The sequence below is a fragment of the Equus przewalskii genome, chromosome 2 (genome assembly GCF_037783145.1).
Source record: "Equus przewalskii isolate Varuska chromosome 2, EquPr2, whole genome shotgun sequence".
In the NCBI taxonomy this organism is placed as follows: domain Eukaryota; kingdom Metazoa; phylum Chordata; class Mammalia; order Perissodactyla; family Equidae; genus Equus; species Equus przewalskii.
In genome coordinates, this window is record NC_091832.1 from 65,761,020 (window position 1) to 65,773,438 (window position 12,419).

Below are 12,419 nucleotides of genomic sequence, written 5' to 3' on the forward strand. Positions count from 1 at the left end.
ACCTACAGTCAGATTTGCCAATTGAGTAGAATTCCATTTAGGGAAACTTACTCTGGAAAGGGATTCAAATCGTGGCTCCCCTACTCAATAGCTTTGTGATCCTACACAAGTCACTTAACTGTTCTCTCTAAGCCTCAGTTTTCTCATCTCTAAAATGAAAACAATAATAGCAGTCACCTCATGGGGTTGAGAGGAATTAGTGAGCTAGTCTATGTAACGTGCTTAGCACAGGGCTGCCCCACATAGACACTCCATAAATGTTATTAGTGTTGTTATTACTCTTGGTCATTTGACTCCAAACAATGCACCAGTGGGCTCCCCCACTAGCTTCTCAGTAGAAAGAGATACTTCTGCCCCTGGGCCAGGTCCCTTTCCACAAGTCAACTGAACTCTCAGGTTGACCTGGAGGGCTGGCGGGTGTAGCTACTGTGTAACTGAATTCACAGTATGTAAATACGTCTATAATTAGACCTCAGTGTTCTAAAGAAATAAGTTCTCAAGCTGTAAGTTGTACATTTCTTTTAAAAATCTAATGACTTGCACAGATATTTAAATATTTAAAATCTTATAGGCTAATCATTAAAAGGAACAGTAACTTTTTAAAGCAAAGCTTATTTCATTCCTGAGGCTGTTTATTGAGTATTTAGAAAGCAGATTAATTTTGAAAGGAATTTTAGTCTCTGTCGCTTAGTTGAATACTTGTTCGCACTAGTTAAATTAGACTTAAAATTAGATTTTAAGGCAAAAACAATTTTCTTCCTTTAAAAACACTATTTAAAATGCAAATTACACTGCAGATAAAAAGAATTGGAATTTTTGTAGCTTAAAAATAAATGGAATTCCGGAGTCAATACCATATAAATAGGTGTCCATCTGGCCAACCCTACGATTGCCAAATTTCTTCTTTCAATTGTTTCTCTATGTGTAACAAGAATTTAAACAGCTCCCTCTTGTGGCCTAAAAAGCCATTGACAATCCAGCCTTTGGTTAACTTCTTATCTGTCATTTTATTCACTGCACATTTACTTAATAAATTATACATTGTCTGTTTGCTACAGTGGTGGAGAAGGAGAGCAGAAACAGGTTGCTGGGATGAATACTGTTGCCTATGGGTTTTGTATGGATGTATCAGTGTTAAAGTTTCCAACTGGAACTCTGGCATAGCTGCTTCTAATTCAGGGGCTGTGTTTCTCTCTAAACGAAAGAGTGACCTTCAGCCAGAGCAGCTCGTTAGGTGAATGGTTGCCTGCCGTGGTTGGTTGAGCTTCAAGGTGCTCAGAAATCCTGATACCCAGGTCACCTCTTTTTAGCTGAAAAGCTTCAAATCATAGAGGTTTACACCCCTTTATACATTTTCTGGTAAACAAAGTTTACCGGAAACTCCACTGTAACCAGTTGTTCATTCCAGAAATATTTGGGGGCTGCCGTTATGTAGCAGGCACTGTGCTAGACACTGCAGATACATCAGTACATGAAACAGACTTGGCCCCAAAGTGCCCATAGCCTAGTGGGAAGACAAGCATTAAACAGTCACTGCAAGGTGTTGGGTGTGGCATTCACTGTCACGAAAATAACATGGAAATAACAGGGAGATTTAACGTAAATGAGTGCATCCGGGAAGGTAGCCTCTCTGAGAAATGGCTGAGTAGGAATTTACCAAATTAAGGGAGGGTGGGAAACTATTTCAAGGAGGAAAAATAACATATACCAAAGTTGAGAACGGGGAAGAGCTTGACTCCTTTGAGGAGCTAGAAGCCCATGACGGGGCTGGAGAAGGTGGCAGGAGAGAGTGAAGGATGATGTTCAGCAGAAGCCAGGTCATGCAGGGTCTTGTAGACCACTTGTGCCTTGGGAACCCATGAAATGTTTCAAGTACGTGACTAACATGTTAGTCACCTGCTTTTTTTTAAAAGGTCATGCTGCTGTATGTGTAGACGGGATAGGAGGGAAGCAGGAATGGAAGTGAAAACATTCATCAAAAGATTTGGAGCAAGAAGGACTTCTGGCAGGAACCTGGGTGGTGTCTAAGGAGACAACAGGAGGGAGCAAGATTTTAGATACATTTGAAGATTACTGATAAATAAATGAAAAGCAATAGGACATATTGGAGTGTATGAGGAAGCCATTTGGTTTAAAACTAACTCAGCCTGACCTTGTTTTTCCAAAAGGGCCTGACATGGCCTGTTGAGCATGCATCGTACATCTGCTTTAAATATTTACAATGTCTCAGAGATGAGAATGATGCCCTTTAAAGATAGGGATGTAGCTTCCCCCATATCGGCATTTCCTTGAGGATAAACATTTCTTCCGAGAAATAAGGAGTCATTACCAACCTGCTGTGCTCAGTTTGTGACCACTTATCTGCTGTGCCAGCAAAGCAACCTTGTGACTACTGTAAAAGGGGCATTCCCATCATATGTGATATATGCTCTGTGTTCCATGATGGTATATAACCACTCTGTACACTCCTCTTCTTTCATGCCCTTCCTTCTTTGGGGAAGGAAGGCCCTCGGCTATAGTCCTCAGACCCGGCTCCTAATAAACTCACCGGAATTTCAATTTATAGATTGATTACAGATTATTTGTGTCGATATTACCTTGGCAGGATGTGATGATGAAATAAAAGTAAGGAGTGAAGGAAAAGGAGGTTTAAAGATGACCTCCTAACACAGCAAAGACAATGAGATAATCTATGATATGCAAAAATATGGATGAATCTCACAAATGATGTTAAAAGTCACGCCAAAGAGAATTGACTTGGAAAAATCAAAGCCTAAGGTTTGACTAGTAAGACACAAATAACCAATGAGGAAATTTATGTTTAACACCTTGGATGTTCAAGGAACTGCTTACGCTCTGAGCAGGATGAATATGAGGAATGCCTTTTTGAGCATTATATTCAATGTAACATAATCTGAACATTCTGGTCTACAGATTAAGACAAATGAAAAACAGAGAATTCCTATGTTTTTCTGTAAAGATAAAAATGCTTACTGTGACTATATGATGAAAGACCTTCTAGGCCACACAAAACCATGCGAAATTTTACTTTGAATTTCCTGCTTATTTTATGCCCATTGTATGACAAATTTTTTCGCTGCTGGTATGAAATCAAAATAGATTTTCTGGCCCCAAGGGAGAAAGCTTCTCCTAAGCAGGAAAACAAATGCCAGCCTTTTAAATTGTCTGAGAGTTAGAGTTAGTTTGAATAAGGAGCCCAAGTCTTTCAGCCGAGGATAACATATTTGGATATGGAAGATCATCTGAGGACATTGTTTGAGAATTTCTCGTAGAGGTGTCTGACAAGAAGGGGAGAGAAGACAAAATTTCCATCTGGAACAGGAAACAAAATATGAGGAGAACAAGGAATTGAGTGTGCATTTGGGTGGCTTAATTTGGTAATTCATTTCAAAGATAGATGGGAGGAAAGTGTTTAAGCAAAATTGTTTTATTTGTTCTGGCAGTTCCCACACTGAATCAGAAATCTTTATCACCTCAATCCCGTAAAGGGGAAAAGTTATCTTTATTAGGGAAGGAAAGAAATGTTCTTCCGTCTGCTTTAGATGCGGTATTAAGCTGACCACTGTCAGATTTTGCTAGATTTGTCTCATTCTTCATATTGGTCTTCAGGAAAAAAGAGAAAAGCAAGACTATAAATCCTCAAAGAGAGGAAAATTATACAAGTCAGAGAGAGACTAACCATATCATGACTCCATTTTACTTATAACATTTAAAGTCACCAGCTTGAATCAGCTGTGCCCTTACTGGTTTTAAGCAGAATCCCAGAAAAGCAGATCTGAGCTGCAGTGGATACTGTGATGAGCTGTCCTAATCCCCCTTCAGAACTGCAGCCCCCACTCCCCCGGCTGCTGGGAGTCCTGGTAGCTCACAGCTCTCATTCGAGCCCTCTCTGGGAATCATTTTCAGCTGAAAAAAGCCAGCTCACTCAAGGTCATGCTCTCTTTCTGGGGGCAGCCTGCACCCAACGACTGGTCAGTGTGGGGTATAAAAGTCCAACCCCCACCCCTGAAATTTGGAAAAATTCAAAAAGGCTTCAGTTGCAGCACTCCGCATAGGGTCAGCTGAGGCCTTTGTCAAGATTTCATTGCAGTCCAACTTCTTCCTTTGCACAATCCTGCTTCTTTTCCTTCTCATCTGCAGGTGTAAGTCCTGAGAATACTCCCTGATCAACTTTTTACCAGCTACACTCAGAGTCAGTTTCCCAGGGAACATGACTGTGACATTGGAATTACCCATGTGGCGTTTTATTCATTTGTTTGTTTTCCTAGATACAGAGGTGAGCAATGGGAGGTACTTAGGTCTGACTCTTAACCATCTTTCATCTTTCCTTTCTTTGGGGAATTTGAAGTGGTGGGATTACAAGAGGTTCCATTTAGAAAAACATTCAGAATCAAATTCATGTGATTACAAACCAAGGCGATCTTCAGTCTATAAATTAACCTCAAACAAGAAACTGAGCCATATAATACCCTCCTTCCTGAAATTGTCTCTTCCTCTAGCCACCACATGAAATTCTCTGGCTCATCCCCTACCTCTATGACCAGTCAATCCTGTGTGTTTATTCTCATTTATTAATGAATAGTAAATTACTCAAAGGTAGGCAGGAATGATCAGTGAAAACATTAATTGTGATACATATCTATTAACATTTCTCCTTCAGTTTTTCCACAATGGTAAAAATATCTAAGAAAAGCATTCATTTAGTTAACGACTAACCATTGAACACCTTCTATGTACCATAGGTGGTTTAGAGTTTGGGGAAGAAAAATGAACACAGGACATTCCTGTTCTTAAAAAATTTGAGATCTAGCGCAAAAAGTCTCGATCCTATCAAGCCCAACATCTCTTTTTAAAACAAATATTTTGTAAAGCCACCACTATGATTCTGATATAAAATACATAGGCAATTTACCTACAAATTCAAAAACCAATATAATGCCCTAATTGTAATTTAAATTGTAAAATATAATTGTGATCTATTTTACAATTGTAAAATATAAACAAAAAGGAAGTTGTAATTTTTTTAAGTGTAATATGTTTTTTAAGTTTAATATGTAGCTGCTACAGAAATAAGATGCTAGGCGTTACACAGTAGCACCCTCCAATCATTGTGACAATCAAAAACTTGCAGAAAATTTCTAAAATGCTACCAGGACCTATTCTGCCTCCATTGAAACCACTAGTTTAGTCATTTAAGAAAAGAGAAGGAAATTATTTCTATGTATTTGAAAGGTGGCATCTACATCTAATATTTCAAGAATAATGCTTGGAGCTTTATTCTAAATAGAACAAGACTAGACAGGCACAACATCTTCAAATAACACCCTGTTATGGGCTAAATGTTTCCCTGCAAATTTCATGTGTTGAAGCCCCAACCCCTGTACCTCAGAATGTGGCTGTATTCGGAGAGAAGAGGTAGTCAAGCTAAAGTGAGGTCATTAAGGTGGGCCATAATCCAATATAGCTGGTGTCCTTATAAGTCATCCCCAGGCAGAAGGATGACCATGTGAGGAGGACACAGTGAGAAGGCGGCCATCTGCAAGCCAAGCAGAGAGGCCTCAGAAGAGACCAGACCTGGCAACAGCCTGGTCTCTTGGACTGCTAGCCTCCAAGAATTGGAGAAAACACACTTCTGTTGGTTAAGCCATCTGTGGTATTTTGTTATGGCAGACTTGGCAAACTAATGCACACCCCTAGGTGGGAGTCGAGAGGTTCCAACAGGCCTGGATCGCCTATCCAGAACTGGCAAAGTGAGAAGGAAAAGAACTGAGAAGGGGCACTTGAGTGAAAGTAGAGAAGTAGGGGCTGAATAGCTTTTGTGTTTAAGGAGTTGCATTGCCTGCTCATTTAACTTAGCATTGTGCTCAGCATTTGGAAAAAGAAAGGCACAATCTTCATAGAGAAGTCTGTTAACAATAATTTCTGTGTCAAAGCAGTGAAAGAGAGCAATTGTGAGCAAAAATCTGATTCTCAATTGCATTCTCAAAACGTAGTGTGTGTAAAAATACACAAGGGAAATCATGCAAGTAAATGTCTAATACTTGCATGGTTGGCAAAAGTTTGCTCCCACAAAATGGAGACAAAATGAGATACACTTACTGTATAAATTAATAAGGATCCATCTGTAGAAAGACGTTTTTCATTTCTGCATTCTGTTCTAGCACATGTTCATTTTGATGCATTAGTCTGATGTTACTCAGACCCACTAGATTTCCAAAGCATTCTGTGTATTTTCACCATCACTGCTGATTCACAATAGATCTGAGTTTAACAACTAAAAGATTTCTTTCTCTTTTTAGAGGTATGCTTTTTGGTGAGGAAGATTGGCCCTAAGCTAACATTTGTTACCAATCTTCCTCTCTTTTTTTTTTTCCTCCCCAAAGCCATAGTACATAGTTGTATATCCCAGTTGTAAGTCCTTCTACTGCTATATGGGATACCATCACAGCATGGCTTGATGAGCACTGTGTAGGTCCATGCCCAGGATCCAAACCTGCAAAGCCTGGGCCACTGAAGCAGAGTGAGCAAACTTAACCACTATGGCCGCCAGGCTGGCCCCAAAGACTTCTTTCTTACAATCAGCTATCCTATAAATCCTCACTCCTTGTTTCAGTATTATTGACATGACAGCACTGTCTTCCCTAGTATGTAAAAAGTCCATACCAGCCACATTCCAATGGAAGGTGTGAAGAAGGGAGTAGATAGTCCTACGTACCTTCTTACAGTGGAAATGACATATGAGCAAGAAGGATGTAAATGCTATGTGAACTGAAAGGAGAAAATGTTTGCTTCATTGCACCATTCTTTTTACAGAAGCAATTAAAAGTTTATAAAGCCTATGTTATGTTCTGGATTCTGCTAAATGTTTCAGAAATACCCACAAAGTGTAAAAGGACTCTTGCCCCCAAGAAATGATCGTCTGTCTGGAAAGACAACACTAGCATATATGAAGTAATTGTTTAGAGAGCAATTAAGTGCTAAACTCTGATACTGATCCCAGGTCTGCCCTGACCGGGGCAGCAGAGGCCAGAGCGATCCTCAAGCACCAAGAGCCAGCTCATTCATTCAGCAAGGAACACGTGACAGAAACACACCCAGGTCTCTTCATGCTTACCTGGCATTGAGATGACACCTGTTGAAGTAAATTACATCATCAGCAAGCACAGAGGCATCAATCACTGCCCCGGTATTATCTCGGCTTGTGAACAATATCAGGTAAAGATGAGGTAGCAAGAAAAGAAGGAAGAGTCTCCAGAGACTCTTCCTGAGAGTCAATAGATTCCACGAGATCTCTTTTGTTGCTATAACTGGAGTTTCCTGAGTCTTCGCCAGCTTTTGCATACTGATGGGTCATATCAAGTTACAGCTCAGGTTAAACTGACTCCTATCCCTGCCCTCAGAATACAGAGCTTCGGCCCCCTGGAAAATCCCCCTTATGTATTTCTGAGAGTACTGGGGGATGGCCACTGTGTGCAGACAGGCCTCTCAAGTTCTTCCATTTCAGTCGCCCTCATCAGCACTGTTGCCTTCCCAGGAGCATTGGTGTTGGTCCCTCCACGAAATCTGTACCATCTCCTGATGTTCTCAAAGAGAGAAACCCTGCAAGTTCTGAAAGCTGGGGTCATCGTGTCATGTTCCTCAAGGTAACAGGCAGATAGTTCTTTTTCCCTCTCTGAGTCACACTTTTTCGATTGGCAATAAATGTAGTGCTGCCAGTGTCCCTGGGCCTCATAGAGCCCCTCCTGCCACCCTCTCCTCACCTGGAGCAGAAAGGAGTCCGCCAACAGGGCTGGAGAAACGTATACTATTAATAACTGGCACTTACAAAGCTATAATATGTGCGATGCACCACTTGAAGTTGTTTAGGCAAACTAACTCAAAACACCCTTGAGAGGCATGTTACAACTAATATCCCCATTTTATAAATGGGATATAGGAGATTAAGCACCTTGTCCAAGATTGTCACCAACTGCTAAGTAGTAAAACTGGGACCTGACTCCGGGCACTCTGGCTGTAGAATCTGTACTCTGAAATGCTACTGCTTGACAAACATCAAGCTGTCCTTGGCGTTCCTTTCTTTCCCTCACCACAGATACCACTCTCCTCCAGCAAAATCCCCAATAGGAATAATTCCCTTCGAGTGTTTGGCTGAAGCTGGGACCCATGCTACACTAGCATCTTCCAAAGTTTATTTTTCCAATCACAATTTAAAAACAGTTCTCTCAGGCCCAAAATGTCATGCCATTAACACTCACTAATAGCTGATAGTTAAATCAACTAATAGTTGATTTAAATGTCATATTTTCTAGCTGTTCTCTTAGCATTGGTAAGTTATCATAGAAGGCCAGAGAAATCTGGAATAGGGGCCACTACCCAGAAATGAGAAACTCTAGCAGCATTCAAAAGTGGGAAATAATGGGAGACCATGGGGACTGGAGAGGCAATAATAAGTCACAGATGAAAAGGGAGTTGGAGAGATGATAAAATAAACATCCTCAACTTAGTTTGCACCTTTGGCCACTGAACCAGGGGTTGTTACGATGCTACAGCCAGATCTGGCTTCTGTAATTATTACTCAAATCCTGAGGCACTAAAAGAAAACAAGTCTACCTAGCTCCTGTCTTTGGCAGCCCTCAAAATGCATCTTTCCCTTCCCAAGCCAATGCCAATGAACCCTTAAGTGAACGTTCACAACTCCAGGTATAATAGTTTGTGAGCGCCAGTCTCAAATGGATCTCAGGTGCAGCTCATATAAATGATACACTCTCAAGGGCTTGCCAGCCGGAAGCACAACCTGTAAACAAACTGGTTATAATAGCAATTCATTGTGTGGCAGACAGTGTGTGACGACTTCTTTGAAAGCATCCCACAGAATAAAAGAGTTTCTGTTTGCACAGAATACCATGGCAACTGACAATTACATCCCAATAGAAACATTTAAAAAAAAGAAAGCAGTCTGATAGAGATTTGGAAGAACCAGAACTTTCCCGAGAGCCTCGTAAATTGGAGTGCTTGCTCCGGGCTTGTGCTGGGGGCCCCAAGAAGCAGAAGCTGAGCAGTGACTCAAAGTGGCTGCTGCAGGAGGAGATGAGAGGGATCTATCACTTGGTGGTGGGGAGAGAGAGAAGGAAGTAAAAGATGAGGATCAGGTGAGCATCCCACATCCTCTGCAGCCATCGAGACAGTTGGATGGGATTGAGTTGATAGCCAGGCAGCCGCATTTCTTTCCCTTTCTGCTAGGAGTGGGTCATCCGTTCATGACCCCTGCTTTCCTCTAATAGCTTTTATTCCCCTCCCTGCAAACACTTCTACCTCTAGTTGCTGTTCAAGAGGCCAAGATGGACACTAAGTCAACCTCATGAAACCGTTACATTAGCAGCGGGACCCCTGCAGTGAAATCAGAAAACAACTTTGTTTTCCCAGTTTAACATTCAGATCCACTCTTTTCGGCAGGCTCTTCCTCTTGTGTTTGGATAAAAAATCTTATAATCACTCTCAAGTACAAGAGGTCTTCTGGCAAGGTCAAGTCATTAAAAGTCAGTCTTGATTCAGTGATGAAAATATCCAGTCTGGTGCAATTAGTTAAAATTTCAACCTTCATTAAATGTTAGTCTTCACTCTTGGCTCAGGCCTGCCCTGGGAAAGTGGGGTTTGTTGCTTCTCTCTCCTTTCTGGTCTCCCATTCCCACACCTGGGAACCCACTCACTCAGATGCTTATGGGTCCCCAGGAGCTGAATTCTCCAAAAATCTTCTTTACTCCTCCGTACACTTGATGCCTTCCATGTGAGTAATGGATTAAAAATCTTAAAACTCATTTTTGACCACATAAATTATTGGATCATTCAACCAATTCAACAAAATGTGCATTCAGCTTTTTGATTAAATAACAAACCACAGGATGTCTGCCATATACAGAGCACTGTGCTAGATATTGCCTAAGACACACTCCCTGCTATCCAGAAACGTTTCCCTCTAGTTCAGACGAGAAAATGTGTACACAAATGATGAGACCACAAAGCTGTGTATACTATGGCCTTGTGGTCATGAGAATAGTAAGTGCTATAATAAATTAGCAAAGGAAACTATCCCTTCCAACATAGATTATTGGAGAAGACTTTATTAGGAAGTGGGATGTGAATTTGAAACTTGAAGTCTGTGTAATAATAATAACTCAATATGGTGTTTCACGTGCATATTATTACTTAATCCCTACAATAATCTTATGAAGTAGGTACTATCATTATCTGCAATTACGTATGAGGAAATTAAAGCCTAGCAATATTAAGTAATTTTTCCAAGATCACATAGCTGGAAAGCGAAGGATCAGAGATTCAAACCAACATTGTCACTTCAGAATCTTGGGAGAGAACTTTCCAAAGCGGGAGGTGGAGGTGGAGAAGAGCATAAACAAGGGAATAAAGTGAGGACGGTAAAGGATGGTCAAAGCACGAGCTAATATGACATCCCATTTTGACAGGAGGGAGTAATCTCAGTAGGAGGTACTGGAAGATGATATAAGAGTTAGATGGGGCAGTGGACCCATCTCCAAATCTGAGCAGTCTTTAAGAAGGACCTCTAACAGAAGAGCATCGCCAGCAGATGCTTCTCCCATTTGTGTTCCCCCACCTCGCCTAGGGCCAACCACACAATACATTTTCTTGAGCTCCACCCTGTGTTCACTTCACTGGTTTATTTATTTGTTATGGCAGCAGGATTTGCTCTGACAAGTCCTATACCAGGAGAGTCTCTATTTGTACAGTTCTGTGTTCAGGCATCCAGGCAGTTCGTCCTTGTTACTCTCCTTTCCCACAACCCAGATAAATAAAAATGCCAATCAAAAGTCTCCAGTAGGGCAGGCTGCTTTGGTTTAATCTTTTGGTGTATTTAGAGAATATGGTGTTTGTGTTGGGGGAGACATGTGAGAGACAGGAAAGAGTAGTCAATAGAATCATGACCTGGAGAATAGATCTGTCAAAACTAAGAAAAATTAATTTATCTGTTCAGAGAAAGACAATCACAATTTTCAGTGGGTTCTTAGGAAGTGTGATATCAACAGCCATTTAGCCACAAAGATGCCTTTTTATTTTAAAAAAAGTCATATTACCTATTGTTATATTTGGTGATTTCTAGAGTGACATCCTTGTGAAATGGTGAGGACTAATGATATCTCTTAAAAATTCAACACATCAACAGTTCAGAATGCTGCTCCTTCGTCTCTCCCACATGACCATTTCTCTCCCGAGAGCCAAGGTCTGTCCTCATGTGCTTTTAATCTTCAACGTAGTCAAATACATCACTGACATTTTGTATTTACTAGACACCCTGGTTACTATTTTTTTCCCCCAAATGATAAAGGAACAAATAATATAGAGCAATCACTGACAGCTGCAGGAGAATGAGTTAGAACTTCAAAACTCTGGTTTCCAGATTGTTGCTGGGTCTGGCCCTATATTGCAATTCCTATAGAGGTTGCTATGGCTTTTCTTGTGAGTGAGATACAAGAAGAAATTCCAAAAGCATCAGGAATAGAATAATTTATATTTTCCTTGTGGTTTTCACCGTTTCTTAGAATAGCTGTGGTCTCAGATTTTAGATTTTTTTTCACCACTTTTGTTTTATGTAACTTTGGAAACTTTGCTTTCAGTCCCTAAAGAAGAACAGCAAATGTGCATGAAATGCGTCTCTTGGAAATTCAGAGTGAGGTGCTGGTAAGTTCTGCAGTAAAGAATTACATTCAATTTTGTTTCACCTGAAAGTCCTCCTACTCTTCTTCTTGTACTAGCTATTATCGTCCTGTAGACACGTGTCAGGAAGCACTGGTACAGGTAAAAATAAAGACATGCAGCATCTGGCCCATCAGAGTGGACGATAATAAAGACTTTTGGTTGACAGGAAGAAAAATAATGGATAACACAGAACTGTGAGAGTATTTTTCATGCATATCCTGAATATAAACTGTTGCTATGATAAAAATAAAATAAATTAGAGCTTATCATTTGAAGTCTCATTTTTATACTATTTCCTGCAAAAACATACTCGAGGTTTCCAGAAAATTCTCTGGAATTTTTAAACAAACATTCTCAGTGTGCCCAAGCTACATGCCCCGGCCTCTTATTTCACCTTTATAAAGAGATATGACCCATTGAAAACTGCACAGACACAATGATGTGCCAGGAAAGTACACCCACAGAAAATTTTTTTCTAGAAACTGCAGCAGAACCCTCCTGCATCTAATTGAATCCAGTAAATTTTCCCTGATCTAAGCAGAAAAGCATATAAAGAGTCAGTTACACTGCAGCTGCAGCCATGACGATGTGCTTTGAATCTAAGAGCCCTGGAAATAAACAGCCCTATGACAAATACGTATTTCCTTAGAAGAGAAAATAAAGCCTAAGGA